Here is a 20720-nt window from a genome sequence, read left to right on the forward strand (position 1 = left end):
ATTACAAATTATTTAAAACCGAGAAACCGGTTTTCATTGCATATTTCGGTTTTACGTGAACCGGATTTTTTAAAACATCGAATTCGGTTAACAGGGTTATCCGGTTTTTATGTCTCGGTGAACTGGTTTTAAAAAATTTAATTTTTAATAACAGAATTGAATGTGTTTTGATTTTTTATTGTATAAAACATTTTTAAAAATTTTAGATACAAAATTTTAAATATTATAAAAACAGACAGAAGATTGTTAAACAAAAGGTAGGAAGTGTTAAAAATATTTTATGTACATTTATAAAAAAAGATTTACAATTTCAGAAAATAAGTAAAAAAATCATAATTTAAACCATAGCTGTAAAATTTCAATTACGATTAATAATCAATTAAATTATTTTTCAAAAATAATCAGAATTAATCAAATAATTATTTTTTTCTCTTTTTACATTACGTGTAATGGAAAACTGTTTGTCAAGTTACTCACTATTCGATTATATGACTTTTTTATTGAAAATAATAATTTTTCTTAGAGCTTTTTTTGGGAGGAAATTATACTATATATGTTGAATGTAATCAAAATTAATCAAAATTAATCCTTAAAAAAATAATGAATTGTTTTTTGATTAATTTTGATTTTTTTGATTATTTTAATTAATTCCAATTAATCCCTGATTATTTTTTTAGATTATTTTTAATCGTAATCAACAATTAATTAATGAAATTGGAAATAATCGTTAATTAATCATTAATTTCACCTATTTAATAAAAATAATCTAATTAATAATGGTTACGATTATTAATCATTATTTTACAGCTATGATTTAAACCAATAAAAGTTAACTATTTATATATAACTAGAGTACATAAAGGGATCTCCGCCTCCCTAATCGAAATTAAATAAAAAACTCAGATTATAAAAATATGTATGCAAATGTAAAATGATATGAAATTATATATTTGGCATCACTGGAATACTGCCTTGTTTATTTTTCATATTTTGTTTCTTGCTTTGTTTGTTTTTTTATTAAGCATACGTGCTTTTGTTTCTACGGATCTGATAATATATAGATTGTGCATATCTACGAAGAAATACCTTTAAAACGATGTAGTTTTGGCCAAAATCTGATGTACACTGTAAGAGTAAAAGGGGTCACAAGAAACCGCTTTGCCTATTAATTATATAGATATTATTTTTACATATTGTACTGAGATCAAGATTTTCAATTGCTTGTAGTGAACAGAGTTCCTTTTCAAAAGAAATTGTTTTTGTCATATTTAGTAAATTAATAGTTTAATACATTTATGTATTGCAGTGATAATTTATCCGTCCTATGAATACTTTCATGTATGTACCCAAAGTAAATTAATAATAAAGTAGCAACATCTCTTGTTGTACAACAACATCTACAACAAACACATGTATTTTGTTTTTGAAATAATACAAGAATGTGTCAAAATAAAATTTAAGAAAATTTCCTTTAACAACAAAGTGAACAAAACATAAATATAAAAAATTACTTTTAAGTTGAAAATATTAAGATTTAAGGACACTTTGAAACAGCTTTTCAAGTGATGCTACTTCATTAATTTACTTTGGTATGTACCTAACAAATCAATTACAACTTCAGATCTGTACATGTGAAACTCTGTTTTAATTTTATATTTTAAGAAATAAACTTGCATTTCTTTCGTTTAATATCTTGCAAACTAAGTGAAGACGAATTTTCATTCACAAGACTTGGAAGAATACGTCCATAAAATTTTGTGGTCCAAAGTAATTCCATGTTGAAGAAATAAACAACTTAAGTTGAAATTTCTCAAAAAGCAGCTTGGAACCAACAAGTGTTTTTACAACCTTTGTATATTATAAAGACGTCTTAAAACTGAGAGAGTAAATTTTGCTATACTTCTTGTGCCAAGTATAACTAAAGAATTAAGTGGTGGAAAATTTTTGAAACCAAATTTATACAAGTTTACAAAATTTGGATAGAATATTTGTGGCTCTTTGGTTATGCAAAATTTATTAATGCCAAAAAGTAGACATTGTAATTACGCGTCGTTTGATGTATATCTCCAAAATTTGCTCTAGAAGGTATCACTGTCGGAGAAGATTAAATATTGAAAAAACAAACGTGAAAGTTAAGAAAAAGGGACTTTTTCGCGGAACACTCTAACAGCGTAACTTCAATATACCAAAAATATTCTGAATTTTAACATTTATTAATCTTTATATGGAAAAAATTGGTTTGCATTAAAAAAAATCAATACCCTTCGTGGACTGAATACGCGGGGTTACTTTCACAACAAAAATCGATGAAGCACATCCAAGCCGCTAAATAAAATTGGTAACATTAAACATCAATCGATAGCTGACAATGATGCCTGTACGAAAATCGATAAGCCGTTCGTAAAAAATTACGTTTTTGCATTCAAATAGTATAAAAAGTTCTTGTGTTAGAAAATAATTCGACGAAGAACACCTAAACCGCTTATTAAAATTGTTAACACTAAATATTAATCGGTAGCTGACAAAGAAGAAAAAGTAAGATTTTGCGTAAACGCATTGAAAAAAGTTCGTTAATGTGTATAAAATTTATTTCCAAACTTTATATAGATTTTAATTTTAACGGATTTTATATTATCTACTCATTTGAATTTATAAATGGAAGCAGAAGATAACATTAAATAATTAGTTATTGGCTTACCTCGAAAATATTTGCATAAAAATTATTCATGTGAATATGAAGCACAAATATTTGGAAAATTTTGTATTTTTGGTCTTTCGTTGTGGGTTATATACACGCTTTTATTTTTGAGTTTTAGGTAGAAACGCCTAAGATGTCAGACAATGTTCACACAAAGTATGTTGATGTACTATTAAAAAATTTAATCAATTTTTTTGTAACATTAAATCTAAAATATGTTTGCTATGTTATGATATTTTACTGTACATATGCATGTGTATATACTAAAAAGTGCAAATATAGGGTTGCCAGATTTCAATTCGCAAAAAGCTGGACATTGGGTTTTTTAAAAGTTGGACAAAATAAAAAAAAAGCTGGACATAAAAAATACCAAGAAAATATTAATTTTGGTTTTGTGTAAATAATTTCACAGTGATACATCAAAAAAAAAAAAAGGGTTTCTCATCTACTTTTGTCATATCGTGACTCTTGACTGCCTATATCTTTGCACTTTTTACTTTTTCGCAAATATACTCTTTGACATCTCTTAATCAAAAATTCCATAAACTATAATTTGTTGATAATATTTGTTTTGACGATATCTCCGATACTTATAGACCTATTTTACTGGTTTTAAACAGCTAAATTCTTAATGGCATATCTAATTCAGTTAGTTAAGATTTGGATTCCTGATATTTATGGAGCCTTCAAAAAACTAATTTTAAAAAACAGCCTGGTAGACTTTCGGTGCGTGAACTTTTTAACAATTGCGACGAAATAATGACGTAGTTTCTCACATTTTTAATGGTCTATTCGTCCATGCTATGCCAACTTGTCAATAGTTATATCCACAATATACATATCGTCCCTGTTTTATTTATTAGTACTATGCGGATTTTAACAAAGTTGTCAGAATAACAAAAAATACTTTAATTTAGCTGTTATTTTGACATATGGCGATACTTTAGAAAAATATATCTCTTCGCGGATTCGTTTATAAATATATAGAGTCCGACCGAACTCAAAATTTCGTTCGGTACCGAACCCGAACTTCGGTAAATTTGAAAGTTCGGCCGAACCCAAACTTTGTTCGGTTTTCAAAGTTCGGTGAACACGAACTTTTTTCTAAAATGAAAAACGCATTTATGATTAAAAAGTAAAAAATTTAAAACTAAAATATGAACATCCAGAAGATTTTTTGAAAAACGTCTTTAATTAGCAATTGGGTCAATTATAAACCAATTCTGAATTTCTAATAATAAACTATTTTTGTGAAATGCATATATCTTAATAACTTTATTTTTGGTTTTTAAACGATTCATTGACAATGATTTAATTCTCTGTAAGAGCACGCAGAGAAAAAACATAGTTGTAGTTCAAATTATGGTTGTAGTCTAAACATATTATCGTTATTTTAACAATTTTAAAATATCATATGATTAAATACCGTCAAAATATTTCATCATGATATTCTTGTATATATCATATTATGATACAAGGTGATCAACATTTCGTTGTAAATATGTATCGAAATCAAAATAAATTTTATCGAACCAGTATAATTACAGTTCCTAAAAAATGAAAAAATATATATAATATAAAGATAATATACTTACAATACTTAACACAATTAGCAAATTTCAATTTGCCGATTTATATGAAATTTTGTTTCATAAAAAAATTTAAGAATAATTTCATAAAAATACTAGTATTTTTAAGCCTGTTATGAAAGTTAGTCATTTTCTAAAGCGCACCTTATATGGAGGCCATCTCAAAATGTAAACCAATTTTGAATACCAATTAATCTGCAACAATATTTTAGGTCCCATCGTTCTGTTAAGAGACTGACATACTGACTGACAGACATGTCTAGATCGTTTAAGAATAAGGACCTAGAAAATTTCAATGTTACAATTGAGATCAAAGATTTATAGTCGAAACTAGATAATTCAAATTAAATGTTTCGCTTTTCTTAACTTTTTAATCACTTTTTGGTTAATTGTTTTTCAAATCAGCCGAAAAAAACGAACAGTTTAAAGGACGTTTTGTACCTATTTATATCGTAAATTTATTGTACAGCCAGGATGTATGATAACTTCTGTAAACAAATTTTCAGCATTTTTAAAACTTTTTGATGATGTAAAAATATTTATATAAAGTTCGACGTTCATTCAAAATTTCGCTGAACACCGAACATTGAACGAACCTCACCTTTTACCGAACTCGGAACACGTATCCGAACGTTCGGTCTTACACTACTATTATATTTAATACGTATTTTGAAAAATTACTCAATTTTTTACGCGCACAGATTTGAAGATTTTTACGAAATATGAACCAGTTATAATACCGTGTAGCATATGCTAGCATTGCATCCATAACTTCAGGGATATTTACCTGTGAAGTGGCTAAAATTTTTAATTTAATAAGATAAAATAAAACCTCGTTTTTAGCATGTATCGCGATTATTGTTCGTCGTACGATTTTAAATGTTATTACAACTTTTGTAGGGAATACAATTTCCAATATTTTGGTAATGAATATTTTCACGAGTCATCATTTGAATTCGAATTATTTGGTTTTCATTTTCCTTAGCTGTGTTACTTAAGAATATCATTTAGATTTATACTAATAAATATATTTTGGTTAATCTCAGAATTCCGACTTATTATCACAGCATCTGTTTATTTAAAATTTTAAATTGCAATTTCAATTTGAAATTAATTTTGTGGACTTAATTTACTCCTAACAAATTTCATAAAAATCGGAATGGTAAATATAGTCTACTTGGTTTTTTCATATAAGTACCACAAGCGCTTTTGCTAAGAAGTTTCTATAAAAACATTAACGGAATAGTATAAATAAAATAATATTATGGTGGATTTATGATTTAAATCAATAAAAAACACATTGAACTTTTTGCCAACTCCTAAACCAATAAAGATATCGATAAATGCTTTTGTGCACATAAGCACAACCATTAGAACAACCATTAGAAGTACAAATTGCAATAATAAAAAAATCGAAAAATTGCACATAGTGCTAATATTAAAAACAGGAACGATTATAATAAAAAATAAAATATCCATTGTTATCAAGATATATACATACAGTGATGTTCCGAAAAATAAAGCCACATCTTCTTTCGAAGTTTATTTTTACTTAAAATCACTCCAATGAAGAATTAAGTTGGAAAAATTAATTAAAATTTTGTATTGATCTGTTATGAATATTAACAATCCTAATATAAACTCATTTAAAAACTATAATTTTGATTTCAAATGAAGCAGAAGTAAACATGGCATATTTATAAAAATACGCCATGTTCAAGGTAAGGGCTATAGGCAAATTGTAAAAACAATTCTTAGGTCCAAAAAAATAGTTTAAATTGTAAAAATATAAAGTTTAAACCAGAAAATATCAAGAAGAAATATGGAATCATGAGGAGTATGAGGACACAGTAGTAAGATAGAGACCATGTTCCAAACGAGAAAAAATAACCCATATGTTTTTGAAAAAATTTATTATTTCTTGGGATCTTTAAAGTACCAATACTTTTCTACTAATTTTATCCTTTAAATTATTTTTATGCATGAGAGATCTTACTATTAAGCTGGTAACATCTAAGTTATATTCCCTTTTAAGGTTACACGGAGCACACAAAAGCGCCATCCTCTGCATTAGTCTGATTTTTCGCTTAAAAAAAGATGTAATTTTTGATTTTTTTTCGATATTTTTTAGCTTAAACTTATATTTTATAGCATCTTCTATTACTTTCTTGGAAAACCTAATTATATCCTACACCACTATAGTGGGAAGGGTATTATGCGTTTGTGCTGATGTTTGTAACGCATTAAAATATTGGTACCTTAGAGTATACCGATCGACTCAGAATCATTTTCTGAGTCGATTTTTTTTAAATAAACCACATTTAATATTCATAACGGGTGTAGGGTATCGTATAGTCTGCCAAGCCCGACTATATTTTCTTACTTGTTTTTTCAAAAGTTTGCTATAGCCCTTTCCTAGATCATGGAGTGTTTTTATCGTTTTTCTGCTGTATCGCCCTTTTTGTAAAAAATTATAATTATTTATTGAGATTCTTTTAAAACAATAATAAAAAGCATTAAACTTACTATTTGGATCAATTTGAATTCAAAAATTGTCTAAAATTTTTATATTTTTGCAAACTGGCTCTATTTTTTATCACACTATTTTATATAGCTTAATTTAAAATTTCATTAAAATAACGAATAGCGACGCGTAGATTATTGCAAAAATAATTATAATTATTTTATATTCATAACAGATCAATGAAACATTTCAGTTAGTTTTTCCAACTCTATTCTTTGAAGGAGAGATTTTAAGTGGAGAGAAACTTTGAACGTCATGGTGGCTCTATTTCACAGAACATAACTGTATGTATTATTATTTAAAAATATTAAATTAATTCTTTAAAATTGTATTATATAAACATAAATTTTTTCGGTTCAGTCTGTCACATACATATTTGCATATTCATTGCATATTCAAAAAATCCTAACTCAGTCAAGAACCAATGTTATTTTTTGATTGCAAAGCATGATCCACGTCTGCTATAACTTTGAAACCATAAAATTTTAATAGAAGAGAAAAAGTGCTAACTTTCATACAAATTTTACAAAAAAAAAAAAAACATATTCAACCAGGGATGGCAAATGGAATTTTATAATTTTACAAAACAAGATTTAAAATTGTCATTTTTTGAATCCGATTGTAGCAAATATATATGTTTTTGAAAATGTATAGCTTCTTCAACTAGTTTACAACGATTTTGCCCATGATATAAAACGTATGTGGATTTCATAATTTTGGCCGTCTAAGTTCAGAAAAACTATTTAAAAAATCTAGGACGTAAAATTTTTGAATTATTTATAAATAAAGAAAATGCTAAAAAAGGGGTAAATCAGGAGGACAAATTTAAATATTTAGGGATGTACAAATAAATTTTCTCACAACTCTGTATCAATGGATTCCTGTCACAAACATATTAAAAATTACGTTGCAATAATCTTGATAGTAGAGTTGCCAATTATTCGTGTTAAAATTTATTCGAATAAAAACGAACAACATTTTTTTATTGGAGTAGTCGACGAAATTTTAGAAATTCGATTATTCGAACGAATAACGAATAAACGTTTTTCTTATATAATATAAATAAAGCTTGCCAAACACCTCCAAAATCTAGAGATATGGGTATTGCGTACATTAATAAACTTATAAGTAAGTAACTTAGTTCAATCTCAACTTATTTTAAATTTCTCAGTAGATTTAAAAGTGGAAGCTGAGGCTTCAAGTTTTACAATACACGATACGACCTTTTAAACACCTTTGTTACAATCAAGCTACGTACATTGCACAAAAATGTTACAATTTTAAAAACAATCTCTTAGTACAACTTTATTTTGTAAAACAAATTTTTTTAATAAAGGTGGTAACATGTAATTGCGAAATGAGGAGTAAAATAGAATAATGTTTTACGACAAGCATTTTTATGCTGCGACCCGTTTGTAGAACTTGCAAATTGTATCAGCGGTTGTATCTTGTATGCTTTACTATAGGAACTATCTGTTTCACTTATTGCAAGCATTTACAAAATCCATAGAAACACTTCTAAAACAGAAAGCATACCACTTTTAAAATTACAAAATATAAATGTTTATAATTAATAAATCTTTTGATTTGGTATTCGTTTTACAAAAAATTAATGTAATTCTTTGTTCAATATTACAATAAAATATGAATAAAAAGTAACATAAAAATTTTATTCGATTATTCGACAAAAATTGCTCAAATTATTCTTTATTCTAAATTGGAATTTTTGTATTCGTTCGAAGAAAAACAAAAAATTTCTCTATTAATCAAAGAATTTTTATTCGAATGACAACCTAATTGTTAGGTTCCCAAAAAAGATGCAAGCATCCAAAAATTAAATATTTTTCCATCACTACTGAGGAAGGATACTTCACAAAAACCACTTATATAAAAATTTTGACGTGAAGGAAAAAAATAAAAATTATTAATTAACAACCGGACATAGCCCTTTCCAAAAATATATGTTTCATTTCATGAACAAATAAAAAATATTAATTTGTGAACTAGTGTAATTGACAAGTTAGGGTGCTATATTCTGCAGAGCCGAATCTTTAATACCCTCCACCAGCCAGGGTATAACTACCCTACACTACTTTAGTGTGTAAAATATATATTGGGGTTTATGCTGATGTTTGCAACGCACAAAACCTACAGGTCGCAATTTTGTAGATAATTCAAAGAAATTTGGTACATGATCTTCCATGGTACCGTAGACGAAGCCTATTAAAAATGGTTGACATCGGTGTATTATTTCACCTAGCCCCCATACAACTTGAACCGACCGAATAGGGTTTTAAGTGCATAACTATGTTCAATATACTCGTATCTCGACAAAAAGCTGCAAAACCAAGTTCTATACTAGCCTTGATGATAACGATGAACTTTATAATTATAGAGCCTCATTTGACCCTAGTTTTATTCAACAATAAATGGCTTAAGTATATCTGAGGCAGGGTCCAATTAAACTTATATGCTTATGAAAACTATTTCACATTATATTCGTAAGGAGTGAGATCGAAAAATTCTTAACATACATATATGTTTATAAAAAAGAAACCACTAAACTTACAGCTTTATTTTTTTTTATTTGATTCAAATTATTATTACAATTTACCAAAAAAAAATATTTTTATAGTTTTAATCACTAGTGATGAAATTTTGAACCCTTTTCGGAAACCCTTCCATTAACGTTTTTATAGTGCTTTCTGTCACATTGCTCGAACATGTAGTCCATCTCCGTTTAAAATCTACCACACTTTTGGACACCTTTTTTGTACTCTTCAATTCTCTTTTAACAAGAGCCCTATATCTCTCCACTGGCCTTAGCTCCGGGCAGTTTGGAGGATTTGTCTCTCTTGGTACAAATACCACATTATTGTTCTTGTACCACTCAAGGGCTTGTTTACCATAGTGACAGGATGCCAAGTCAGGCCAAAAATAAGTGGACACATTATGAAGTCTTATGAATGGAAGCAGCCTTTTTGTAAACATTCCTTGATGTAAATTTCGGTATTTATAGAGCCCGTTGTAACAAATGATTGGCTTCTTTTGCCGCAACTGCATATTGCTTGCCATACCAAGAACTTTCTGGGAAATTTTGTCTGCTTTGGGTCCTAAACTTTTCTTCAACATTCCCTCGAGCATCAGCAACATAAAACTTTTGACCTGGAAGTTGCGAAAAATCTGCCAGAACATACGTTTCGTCATCCATTATGCAGCAAGAATATTTTTTATAAAACTTGACTTCAATTTCCGTGCTCTGTTTTTGGCCTCTAAATTTTTATCAGCGTTCCTGTCAGGAACTTTTTGAGCCTTGTATGTTTTTAAACCTGCATTAGCATTAACTTTTCGTACCAAATAGTCCGAGCACTGAGCTAACCGAGCTGCTTTCCTACCGGATGTGTTGGGAGCTCTTTTGAAAATGCGTTCTATTTTTTGGCTTTAGAAACATCATGTGGACCATTCCTTCTACCTGAACCAGGTTTTCTATCAACTGACAAGTTCTCCCGGTACTGTTTAATAACATTGGAAACAGTTTGACGGCAGACCTTTGTATGCTTGACCAACTTTTTGTAAGACCAAGTTGGGTTTAGTTGAAAATATTTAATAATTTCAGTACGCACTTTTTTCTGGTCACTCATTTTAATCAGATTAACAAAAAAATTAATATAATTGACATTACACATAATAACTGACATGTTTTTCAAAGGTAACTTGATCAAAAAAAAAATCAAATAATACTTTGGTTGAAAAATGTAATGAAAAACGTGTATTAAGAATTTTTCGATCTCACTCCTTATACAGGCGTAGTACATTATATGGTCGGCCTCGCCCGACTATAACGTCTTACTTGTTTTAATTAATCAAATATTAGTGGATATAAGTTTTATCATATTTTAAAAGAAACCCCCACGATTAAAATATCTTAAATCTGTTACAATGATAAAATTTATAGAACATTTCCTTTTATATTTTCTTTAGGGATATGAATGTATGTGAGATTTAATGAAATTAAAGTATATCGTTGTACACAAATAGTTTATTCTAAATAAATTTTACTAAAGAAAACGCAATAAGTAATGATGTGTCAAGTCGTTTTCGAGAAGCTTTCTAGTATGGGTGCTAAGACTAGTTATCGACTAATCGTAGAAAGTAATTACCGTAACATTTTTGTATATTAATAACGGGTCCATTTTGTTTTTATGAGGTTTATTGCTGTGATCACCATTTAAAATTGTGTTTTTGAAGTTTATCACTGAAAGTATCCTTCATGTTAGATTTTTTGATAAGTGGTTGAGAGAGACCGAGAAGAAAAACAATATAAATTGCATTCAATTGATTTTTATTTTGAAGACATTTTATGTCTTAAATATTAGCTGATGAAGTACACATGGCACCGCTTATACCCAAGCAGCGTGTACGCTGAACTCCCCGTAGTAGTTTGATATTACACCTTCTTTTCAAATCAGTCCACCAGATTATTTAAGTATAAGCTAGAATTGGTCGAATTACACCCAACACCGATGTGCCTTGTTGATCCCATCATCTATGTGGTGTGTCTAATTTAATTTCCGGTCGAGAATTACACCTAAGTACTTTACTTTGTCTGTCACCGGTATCTTCTTGACTAGGAAGCAAGGCTCAGTATACGTAGAAATTCTTGTCTTTTTTGTGAAAATACATATTTTCGTCCTCGACGGGTTAATACTGAAGCCTCTCGTTAGAGCTCTGCTCAAGGCCGTATTGAGAGTCTCCTCAGTTCTTCTACATTAGTCATTTGGATTCTTTCTCTTTAAAAGTATTACGACATCGTTTGCGTAGCATACAGATCTAAGTCCTTTCTAAATTAAGATCCTCAGAAGGCTATTAATCGTGGTATTCCAGAGTAAAATACCGCCCTGTGGTATACCGCGAAATACCTAAAAGTTTTATCGTACATCTCGCAGCTTATCCATCTGTTCCTTAGCATGTAGTTGATTCAGTTACGGAGCAGCCGGTCAACAAAAAACTGGTCTAGGGATTGGATAATAGTAGGAATAGTATAATATATAGTTATTGAAAGCGCTTTCGACGTCAAGTGTATACAGTTTGCCAGTGTATGTATATAGTTTGCTATCGAAAGATTCACCTATAATAGGCAACTTTGTTTAATGCGGTTTCCATCGATCGTGACATAAGTATGCTGCTTAAATTTTAGGTCTTTTCTTTGAACTATACTATCGATTTTTCTTTCCAAGGTTTTAAGCAGGCAGGAAGTAAGACTTATCGGTCGATAGGAATAAGTTATATTACCCTTGCATACTGCTATTTTGATGTCAATTTCAAGCGTGCAGTGAATATCTTAGACAGAGATACGGAAACCAGTCCCGCGTCCATCTAAAAAGTGTCGGGAAAATGCCATCCGGCACTGCAGCTTTATAGAGAGAAAAGCTCTTGATTGCCCCTATAATCATATCAGAGATGCCCCTTCCTCTAATATCGGTTTATCTATGTTATTCGATATACCTTCTCCATGTGTTCCAGCCTCCTGCCCTTGTCATCGACCATAGATTCCGTTTGGACATGAGTTTTGGATAGGATTTTTTATCTTCGATCCGTCATTCACGCTTCTTACCTGTTTACAGAAATGTTTCCAGCAGTCTCGTTTGGCTTTTCGAACAATTTTCTTATACTGCGGTCTTTTTACGCCGTGCCCGATTAAATAGTTTTGCGAAGATTCTTAACAAGGTTCGGGATCTCCCCTGTTACCCAGGGATTCTGTTGGGCAGATCTACGATATCGCAGAGCGCAGCTGTCCTCGAAGGATTCAACCAGGTTGTTCTACTATGCCCTCTTTATTTCAACATTAAAAAGTGTCCTGACATAAACATTTTTAGTAAGGTACCAAGCAGTGTCCAATAAGTTTTAGACTTGTTCCGAAACTTTATAGGCTTCGTGTTGGTCGTATTATTTTGAATAATAGGTATCGACGGTCAGAAAAGGAGTGCTGGTTCGAAACTCTCCAATCTTGAATTACGTTTACAAGCTCCTCTGAACCTATAGTTGTATATAATACTTCTCTGATTCTATTGACGAGGGTAGCTTTATTACCTATGTTCAATGTGATCAAGTCTTTAGTATTAAGAATCGTCCAAGGTTCCAGGATAAAAGCTATATATCTAACCTTTATTAATTTTAGCCATCAGAGCGTTGGTAGCCCAGTAAATGGTTGGAGATAGAAAAAACAGATATCTGATTCGGGTTCAGCAGTTAAATATATATTTTATATAGTCCTGTGTAATTACTTATATGATATGATTCAGGTCTTCGTAACCAATACCCGAAAGATATATTATAACAAATTTTGTAACCAAAAACTATTTTTTGCTTAAGTATTTATCAAATATCTTTAGCAAAGGAAATAAAACGGCCAGTTTGGCAACAGATGTCTATTCATTTTAGAAATAAAATATAATTTAAATTAATTATTATATTGGATTTGTGCTGATGTTTGTAACATACAAAAATATTCGTCCTAGACTAACCTTAAAGTATACCAATCGGCTTAGAATCGTTTAAGCTATATCCGTCCCCCGAAAAGGGCTTCTGAGCTCATAATTATGTTAAATATACATTTATCGATACGCACAACAAAGTTTTATAGAAGTATTGATGACCATGTCAAATTTCATAAAGATCGGGCCCCATTTGACCCTAGCACCCATACAAAGTCCCCTTCAGAAAATTACTTGAATGTCACAAATTAACTTATAAACACAAATATCGCGATGAAATTCAGCACAACAAAATATTATGTAAATATATCTGCCCCTAGCCCCTATATAAAGCCTCTTTCAGAAAATTAGTTTTTCATCCATAAATTGCTTAAATGTATCGGAACAAGGGAATATTGAATATAAATGCTTTGTTATGAAAAATAAATCATATTCATAACTGGTGTAGGGTATCATATGGTCGACCACGCCCGACTATACTTTCTTACTTGTTTTCTTTTGAAATCCGTTCATAGTTAGGCGCTGCATATTATGACCCCAGGTAAAATGATTCCAAAATATAAAACGAAAAATGGCCCCAAAAAAGATACAGAAAGCAAAAATACGAAATTTCGGTTCTATTATATTTTTTTGAGGTATTTCAAAATTTTTTTATTTGGTGTAATACTGCATTTTACCAAAAAATAAAAATGACCCCAATGTTGCACAGTGGTATAGGATCAAGATTTTTACATTATTCTTTCACTGATATATAAACTTGTTTTTAAGCTAATAAAAGAAAAAATGGCGAAAATCGGGAATATTTGGACCCGCTATTATCAAAAATCTAAAGTAAGGACGGTAAAAATTTTAAAATTAATTTTAATTTAAAACTAATTTGAGGACCCACCCGCCGGGCCCCTGGTTGGCCTATAAGGTCCAAATTCAAAACCAAAACTCGACAACACCTCCTCTTTGTGCATACCAAATTTCATTAAAATCGGATTAACCGTTTAGAAGTTACCGAATTATTTCCCTCTTTTTTGTCCTATACCACTGTGTGTTGTGAAATGAATTAGTATCCCATAAAAACCCTTTTTCCTTAGAGGCTTATTTGCATTTTTAAAATTAAAATGACCCCAATGTTGTGAAATAAATAAATACCAAAAAAATTTTCTTTTAAGGCTTTTTTGCATTCTTAAATTTTAAAAAATATATTTGTTTGTAACAATTTGTTTATAAACATTTTTATACAAAAATAAATTTGTTTGGAAAAATAAAAAATGCTATTAGAAAAATGTTTCATAGATTTTTTTTGGTTGAACTCTTCCAAACTTAAGATTTTTCAAATTAAAACTTAAAAATTGGCTCACTTTTCGCATTTTTTCTCTTAACCGTTATGTCAATACCCATATGTCCGGGTATGTTAATATCTTGTATGTTGTTTTTTATTTCGTTAGCGTTGTTGTTGTTCCTTTTGTTTTGATTTTGGTGTTATAATAATGTAGTCGGAAATAATTTTAAAATTTATAAAACTAATATATTTAAAATACACATCCGAATATAGCACTCTTACTTTTTCATTTTTGAAGTGATATATCTCGAGTTCTATATATAGTATCGGCTTGAAAATTGAACTGTTTTTTATACATTTTCCAAAAGTTAGATATATCAGAGTATTTATTCAGAAATTTAAATGTGAATTTTTTGTGGACGCTGTAAAATAAACAAACATGGTCCGATTTAGATGAAATACATTTTTTTATTGTATATGGTTTAGTAAAGTAAATTTTAATTTTTGACCATAATTTAGGAATCTTTTTTTGCGAAAGCAAAAACAATATCATTAATGCTAATCTTTTATTAATAGCCTCTTAAGGACCCTATCCGAGAAAGGACTTAGACCTGTCTGCTATGCAGACGATGTTGTAATACTTTTAAAGGGAAAGGATCCAAATTACTTGTGTAGAAGAGCTGAGAAGGCTCTTAATACGGCTTTAAGCTGGGCTCAACCGAAAGGCCTCAATGTAAACCCGGCAAAAACGGAAATCTGCAGGAATCCGTTGCTACATGGATGGATCTAAATTGGGGGACAAAGTGGGACATGGGGTTCTAAGTTGAAGACCCAGAAGCAGAAATATACCATTGTTTATCAAATCATAACACAAGCTTCTATGAAGATCCTATGGGGTGACCCTGATGAGAGCAAGACGTAAAATCTTCTCAAAATGAGCAAGATCGAAGTTAGTATTATGGTATGTATTCTGAGTGGACATTAAAGTGCTCCAAGCTTGTATGAAGGAAAAAAATTGTATCCTACAGGCCGTCCCCCCACTAGAATTGTTCTATGGGTTATAAAAACAAGTCGCACAGTGGTATAGGAAAAAAAAAGAGGGAAATAATTCGGTAACTTCTAAACGGTTAATCCGATTTTAATGAAATTTGGTATGCACAAAAAGGAGGTGTTGTCGCGATTTCTATTTAATTTTTTCAAGTTCAGATAACCAGATGTTGTAAAACAGTGTTAAACCAATGGCCCTAATGTGCAAAATTGCGTTTTTGTACCTAAAAAGTATTTTTTTTTATTAAAAAACGGTTTGTTGCCAAATGGCAACAGTATGCATTTAAGGGTTAAACTATTTTAATGTCTTCCCCCTGATTCCGTTTCTGTCTAGTATACAAATTAAGTTGTCGTGCGACAACGTATCAAATGCCTTGCTAAAATCAATAAATAATACTAAATAATACAGTGATAGTTTTTGCTTAGACAAGAGGTAATATAATGGGAAAAGTTGGCAGGTAACTTATTACTACTCATTCCTTTCTGGAAACCAAATTGATTAGGGTTAATAATGTAATATTTTTCTAAATAATTTTGTAGCCTACGGACAACAACTTCTTCCAACACTTTTTCAACAACTGACAGAATAGATATAGGTCGATAGTTATTGCAGTCAGAGTTGCAACCACTTTTGTAAATGGGACTTATTATAGATGCTTTTAGGATGTTTGGCACGATAGCATTATCTAAGCTAAGATTAACAATTTACTTATCACTGGGGTTATAATGTTAGCATTATTTTTCAATCTTTTGGCCTTATTTGTCAAAACCGGCGCCTTTGTTGACATTCAATGATTTTAATATGTATATTGTAAATTTCATTTTCATCGGTATGGGATAGATACATTGAGTTTTGTTTGGTTGTTTTTATATTGTTTAATGCTTTCATTTTGGAGTTATAAATGATGTTTTTAACATTATCATTGAATTTTAATGCAAAGCAATTTAAGATGTTTTCCAGACTGTTATGTTTAAAGTTTTTTATTATAAGTTCTTCGATATTAATTATTTTTTTATCGACAATTTCATTACTTATTTGCCAAGTAGCACAAATATCATTTCTATTTTCTATAAATTTTAGACGATAAAAGTTATTTTTCGCATAAATTATTCTTTTGTTTAAATTGTATATTGTTTATATTCTTTTTAATTTTTTTTTAATTGTTTTATTATTTTTCCACTTTTTGAAAAGTTTATCTCTGATATCACAGTATTGAACTAGTTCTTCAGATATCCATGGATTAGAAGATCTTTTTTTGAATGTAAATTTAGTTTGATATAAACTATTATAAATTTCACCAATTTTTTCGCGTAATGTGTCATATAAGTCATTCCTGTTTTGATTTATTAATGGATTCCAGTTTGATTCTCTTATTTTTTTATTTACTAATAGATTATTTAATCTCGACCCCTGATTGTTATAGTTTTCCAAACCCTGGTTGTTTATATTTAGATTGTTTATAGAGTAGAAGAGAGAGTAATGATCAGATACTGTTGTTGTGAAAATTGCAGCGTGTGTTTGTGTATTTGATTCATTGTTTTTAACAAACAAGTGATCAATGCATGTACTTGTTGTTCTGCCTAAATCTTCTCTTGTGTTCTCACTTATCATATCAAGGTAAGTTGTTGATTTATTTTGCTTTTTTATATTGACGTTCATGTCACCTACAACTAGGGTTGCCAGATTACGATTTGCAAAAAGCTGGACATTGGGCTTTAAAAAGCTGGACAAAACAAAAAAAGGTGGACATAAAAAATACTGAGAAAATGCTAATTTTGGTTTTGTGTAAATAATTTCACAGTGATACACCAAAAAATGCAGGGGTTCTCATATACCAATTCCGTTTTGCTATAGTCCACAGAGTATGAATATATTTTTAGTTTTCCCCGATCATTTCGTTAACTTACTTTTTAGAGCAAAAGATGTGAAAAAGCTCCATTTAAATTTTAAAAATCATAAGTACGTAAGCTGTATGTAAAGAAATTTACTATCGCTCGCAATAATAGGTCTTTTCGCGTACTTTCCTGTAAGAAATATACAGTAACTTTATGATATAGAGTAATTTTTAATTTACTCTCAATCAAAAAAAAAAATATCCAAAAAATACGCGAAATCCAATTTTTTTTATAAACAATTATTGGTAATGCCCTTTTGCTGAAATCTCAATCGCTAACAAAACACTAAAAAACAAATAATTGTAACTTTGATTTTTCCTATAAATAAATGGATATTTAAAGATAACAAAACATGTAGTATCATTTAAAATATATTATTGTTTTAAAACTTCATGATACGACAAATAAACTCTTTTAAAAACTAATTTATGATAAATAAATTTAAAATAAATATAATTACAAATAATTTTTTAATATTCGTGTGTTATTAATTTATATATTTCTTTCAAAAAATTTAAAATTTACCAAATTTTTGATTTCTTTGGTTTGTTTACATATTCATAAATCAAACATATGTTGTAGATATAAGTTGGATATTTTTTACTGGGGAAAAAATATTCAGTAAAATCAAAAAATTCTCTATCAACGAACTGTAATTTTTACCGCTCTCTTACTCTCTCGTTGCAAGTTTTCGAAAGTACGCGAACGGAATCCAATAACAATTGTTGCAAATTGTTACAAATTATCAAGTATGCGAACATTTATTACGACATTCAGCTGTTCAAGTGTTGAGACATGATGATAGAAGAGGGAAATCATAACATAGTTGTAAAACAAATGTACAATCAGAGCAAGCAAGAGTGCTATATTCGGCTGTGCTGAATCTTATATACCCTTCACCATAGTGTATTTTAAACATAATTGATCTTACAGTCTATTTAATAAAAACATTAAAAAAATTTGAGTCGATTTAAGCCGAATGTTTCGGCGGCGGCTCAAGCAACTAAATATAGTTCGTCGGCGGCTAAGCTCCGACTCGAAGCCGGTCGACTTCGACTTCTGATTCATTGCTGGTAAACATTGACAAGACGTAGATTTTGTTTTTGTTTATCGTAAAAAAAAATTGTTTTAAAAAGCACTTGGAAAAAATTTGTGTTAGTTTTAAATTTCAAACTTACATTATTCGCATAAAAATTATTGTACAATAACTCACAATCTACTCTCATATAATTGAAACCGTTTTAAATACTTTTTCTATTCATTAAAAAATATATTTGCAAAACAAAAGGGAAAATTATTTTATTTTAACAAAAAATGCAAATCATATTTTTTGCTGTGTATTTTTTGTATGTTTGGATTCCAAACATACAAAAAAATACACAGCTGAATAAAACCAAATACATCTACACACACACGTGTACATCTATTTCTATGTACAGTGTTTTTGTTGCTTTTTTAACAATTTTTTGATGAAATTTTCAGAGGTTGTCTCGGATTTTTGCTCATATCTCCGTTATTTACCGACCGATTTTGCTGATAGCGATCTTCTCGAAAGCATGTCTAATAGAATTATTGAACACTCGGATCTCGCCGATATCTGGGGTCCTCTAAAAACTGATTTCAACAGACAGACTGACGGACAGACAGACGGACATGGCTTAATCGAATCCGCTATCTATAAGGATGAAGAATATATATACTTTATAGGGTCGGAAAATTATATTATAGAAATTACAAACGGAATGACAAACTTATATATACCCTTCTCACGAAGGTGAAGGGTATAATAAGTAATAAAGTATAGTCGGGCGTGGTCGACCATATGATACCCTGCACCAGTTATGAATATTAAATGTGATTTATTTTGCATAATAAAGCATTTATCTTCAATATTCCCTTGTTCCGATACATTTAAGCAATTTATGGATGAAAAACTAATTTTCTGAAAGAGGCTTTATATGGCGGCTAGGGGCAAATATGGACCAAGCCCGATAAAATTTTGTGAATATATTTATATTTACATAATATTTTATTGTGCTGAATTTCATCGCGATATTTGTGTTTATTAGTTAATTTGGGACATTCAAGTAATTTTCTGAAGGGTACTTTGTATGGGAGCTAGGGTCAAATGGGGCCCGATCTTTATGAAATTTGGCAGGGTCATCAAAACTTTTATAAAACTTAGTTGTGCCGTATTTTATCGAGCTCAGAAGCACTTTTCGGGGGGTTCTGTTCTATGGGGGCTAGGTGAAATAATGAACCAATTTTAACTATTTTCAATAGGCTTCGTCCTTGGGTCAAATAAAGCGTGTATGCCAAATTACTCCAATTATCTAAATTTGCGACCTGTACCTTGCGCACAAGGTTTACGTGGACAGCCAGACGGACGGACAGACGGACATAGCTTAATCGACTCAGAAAACGATTCTAAGCCGATTGGTATACTTTAAGGTGAATCTAGGATGAATGTTTTTGTATGTTACAAACATCAGCACAAATCCAATATACCCTCCCCACAAAAGTGGTGTAGGGTATAATTATTTCAGTTTACTAAAAATATTTTATTTAGCTGGACAAATTAAATTTTAGCTTGAAACTGGACAAGCATCAAAAAAGCTGGACAATCCAGCCAAGTCCAGCCAGGCTGGCAACCTTATATGTATACTATACATTGTATAGTAACAAGGTTTTTCTTGTCGGATGCTTTTTGTTTAAGTGTTGAAAAATAGGCGTGGATTTTTTCATTTATGTAATAAAAGTGGTATTGAAATAATTCAATAATATTAGGAAATATTTAAAAGTATTCTAAATGTTTTTTCATGTGTTATAATGAATTGTTTCACTGGAATTATAAAAACAAAATTTTTTAATAAAAAAATCATTAAAATAATGAAAGTTTTAAATCAAATTTTAACATAAACATATTTTTCCTTTGTTTTCATTAAAAATATGTTTCATAGTAACTGTGAAAAAAATATATTTTTATGATAATAATTCATTAAATTTTTTTTTTAACTTAAACTTTTTATTTTTGGGCATAAAAAGTTTAAGTTAAAAAAATTTTGTTAATTTTTTAAAATAATTAATAAACATTTTTCAAAATATAACTGTTTAAGTCTTTGGAAACTATGCTTTTTTCTTCATAGTTACATTAAAATATTTCATTGTATTTGGAAAAAAAAAAATATTTTTAATTTTT

General features: G+C 29.6%; 1 protein-coding gene across 3 annotated transcripts in view; it reads left to right on the forward strand.

Annotated features, from left to right (window-relative positions):
- Nucleotides 1–20720, forward strand: part of LOC111679324 (probable serine/threonine-protein kinase DDB_G0282963) — a 342621-nt gene that overhangs the window by 296398 nt on the left and 25503 nt on the right. The window lies entirely within an intron of this gene.

The sequence above is a fragment of the Lucilia cuprina genome, chromosome 6 (genome assembly GCF_022045245.1).
Source record: "Lucilia cuprina isolate Lc7/37 chromosome 6, ASM2204524v1, whole genome shotgun sequence".
Classification (NCBI taxonomy): domain Eukaryota; kingdom Metazoa; phylum Arthropoda; class Insecta; order Diptera; family Calliphoridae; genus Lucilia; species Lucilia cuprina.